We start from the raw sequence: 3,615 nt of genomic DNA, 5'->3' as shown, positions 1-3,615 counted from the left end.
ATCGAGTCTACGGCTGCAGGAATACGGTATAACGGTCGTATACAAGTCCGGTCACAAGCACATTGACGCTGATTTCTTGTCACGTGCACAGATTGAATACATGGAATCTACGTTTAGGGTAAATGGACAGTATTGCCCGTTGCTAAGAGCTGTGACAATATCGCAAATGGCTCAGCATCAGCGATCTGACGCGGAGTTACGCCTTCTCATTGATTACCTAGAAGGACACCCTGTCGACATTACACGAGCTTTTGTACACAGCTTGTCGTCGTTGGTCCTGAGAAATAATGTCCTCTACAAAAGAAATTTTGAACATAATGCAGAGACATTTCTGCTCGTCATACCTTCAGAGTTACGACTCGAGATATTGGAAGCATGCCACAACGACCCATCAGCAAGGCATTTAGGAGTGAGCAGAACATTCGCTCCCATCCGCATGAAGTATTACTGGCCAAAGATATTGAATTCTGTGCAACACTACGTAAGAACCTGCCGGGACTGCTAAGGACGTAAAATACCACCATTCAAGCCAGCAGGTCTCCTAAAACTGACACAGTCACCGGAAACTCCATTCGCAAAAGTGGGAATGGACTTACTTGGCCCCTTTTCCACATCGTCATCAGGAAAGCGTTGGATCGTAGTTGCAACTGACTAACTAACTCGATATGCCCAGACAGGGTCTTTCGTCAAGGGCACGGCCAGTGAAGTAGCTGATTTTTTTGTCATTAACATAGTACTACGGCATGGCGCTCCTAAAGTTCTCATCACGCACCGAGGAACCATATTACTGCCCATTTGACACAGTCCATTATGAAACTGATGCACACCAGTATATCATATATGCACAACACCCTATATCATCCGCAGACAAACGGACTCAACAGAACGCTGACTGATATGTTGTCAATATACGTGGACTTGGAGCACCGAACGTGGGATATGTTACTTGTGTACGCAACGTTCGCGTACAATACCGCTGTGCAAGAGACGACTCAAATGGCACCTTTCGAACTTGTTTTTGGCCGGAGTGTCGCCACAACCTTAGATGCAATGCTACCAGTAGATGACACCTCCGAAAATGACAATGACGTCAGCGACTTCAGACAAAAAGCTGAAGAAGCACGGCAGCTGGCGCGACACCGCATTCAGCAGCAACAGCAAATCGACGCGGACCGATACAACTTGCGATGAAGAGACGTCCAGTATGCACCTGTAGAGAAAGTATGGGTGTGGACTCCCTAACGGTTGCGCGGCCTATCCGAGAAGCTTCTTCGTCGTTATTTTGGCCCGTATAGGATAATTCGCCGAATTAATCCCTTGAATTATGAAGTTGCTCCAGAAGGTCAAGTAACCTCATCACGACGGCGGCATCGAACAGAAATCGTCCATGTCGTCCGAATGAAACCGTACTACGACAGGCAATAACTGCTTCCGCCTGCAAGCAGTGCGAATTCATGACAGTCTAGAAACCACCGCCTTCTGCATGAGCATCGGGACGATGCACTCTTGGAAGGGGGACAATGACGCAAGATGATTTCAAATTAAGCGCGCCAGCCGCCTCCTGCGTCCGTGCAGTTGTTTACTGCTACCTGCGAAAGATAGCGGCAGTGAAGCGGGCGACATGTGCTCGCAAGGTACGGGCAATCGGAGCAACCTGTCATCATCGCGGGACACGAGGAAAGAAGAGAAGATGCGGGACTCTGGTCAAAAGACTGTGGACGTTCTAGTGAGGCGCTCGCTTAGCTGTTTGTCGTGCACAAGTTCGCCCAACGTAAATTTATTAAAGTAGCGTCACTCAACTATGCGTTACAATATTTGAACGTATGCGGACGCATGCAAACTTGTGCACTTCATTAAAATATGTAAACTGTAATGGTTGTCTTTATTTGAAAAGAACATAGAAACTGTTTCCTTAAAATTAGGTGACATTTGCCGCGTTCTGCTGCATTCTCAAAAAGGGGCGAATTCTTCATTCAAATCTAGCTAAATGATCATGAGTACTGCTCGAAGTAGAATAAAGGACGCATGTCGTCAGCGTACAGTCATAGTTTAACAGAAGTGCCCGACATTACTTCAACGACATCATTTATACAGAAAACAAACCGCAATGAACCCAAGACAGATCGCTGTGGTATGCCTGGCTGTGGTCTGTGGTCACATCCCTCTTGACAACACGTATATATGACGAACCGGCTTATATGTATAGTCACCTATATCACAGGTACAGGTGGGCTGTTAACGGCCCTCTTCTCTGCGCAATCAAACAACTCAAGCTATCTAAATAGCTTCACTCTTACAAATGTATGCCTTTGAGCATCATTGCATTAATAAAGAGCACAACTTCCATGAACAATCAGTGATGGTTTCTATCCACGCGGACATATGTTCTTGACTATGGGAGCGAATACATTCTGTGGCGCCATCTTCTGGGAGCGCCCCTCTGACGTAATCTGAGGGACAACACTGCGTGCTCCTCGTATATTGGCGGCCGGCGTTCAAGCGGCGCACCGCGTGGTAGCCCTCCTGGACGGTTCGGTATGTGTCATCAAAACAAGGGAAGTTGCTAAGTGTAATATGATTAGTCTTGCGTAAACTGCAAACCCGGAACACTATACACAACCTGTCTTCACAACATACTGTGCACGACTACTGGTTGGGGTCGTCGCAATGTAGTGCGTCGAGTCGGTTTTTTGCGTGAAAGATGCAAAAAAGCACAGATATGAAACATTATTACCACAAAGCCCTAGGTTAATTATATTGATAATGTGATTAATGTAAAGATTAGGAAGGAAAGGCGCCCATGATGCTACCATTTGGCACACCACAATCTACAGCAAGCAGACAAGAGAGATTTTGATTTATCTCCACTGTCTCTACACGGTACTGAAGAAGAAAATGAAATGAACAATAAGAAGCTGAAAACCGTTTGGTGCATTGCGAAAGTTTTATAAAGGTGCTGCGCGTTTTCGTGCATGCGGACCAGCTAAAGATGGCTTGAAATGGCGTGCACTTCATAGAGGCTGTCGGGAAGAAAAGCCGCGCGGAACCAATAAGTTCGTACAGTCTGTCCAGCGTATAGTTAATCGGTTTCGTTATACATTTGAGCCCTCAGTGTTGCGCCATATTGCCACATCTGAGTCGATTAATGGGGGAACGCCGTGCGTGTGACGTTATACATCTATGTCGCACGTGTACCACGTCCGGTTGCCGGGATGACGGTGCGGTACACCGACAAAGGACCTGCTTGAATTAACGAAACGTCTTGGTCACAAATATCCAAGGGCAACCGCAATCTTCACTCAAATTTTCGCTCAGGCTACGCTATAATCTGTAGGGCTATGTCACACAATATCAGGCTTTACCGCTGCAGAAGGCAAGCCAAGCTTGCACAGTTTCGTATTCAGTCAACCTTAGCGGCCGAATGGTGGTCCTATTTAAAGGTTCTGGTATAATGCAAGCCTCTGAAATTGCATTCGCGGCAGCGATGTTTCCGATGCAATTTGCGCAGATCGATATCAAAAATTTTTATAAACCATGGCTCAGCGCTTGAAATATAGGTTGCCGTTTTACACTGGCTTATGGCGCCTGTGGAGCAACCGCGAATGAGCCCGAATA

This window comes from Dermacentor andersoni, chromosome 3 (genome assembly GCF_023375885.2).
Source record: "Dermacentor andersoni chromosome 3, qqDerAnde1_hic_scaffold, whole genome shotgun sequence".
Lineage (NCBI taxonomy): Eukaryota > Metazoa > Arthropoda > Arachnida > Ixodida > Ixodidae > Dermacentor > Dermacentor andersoni.
Note: the sequence above shows the minus strand (reverse complement) of the source record.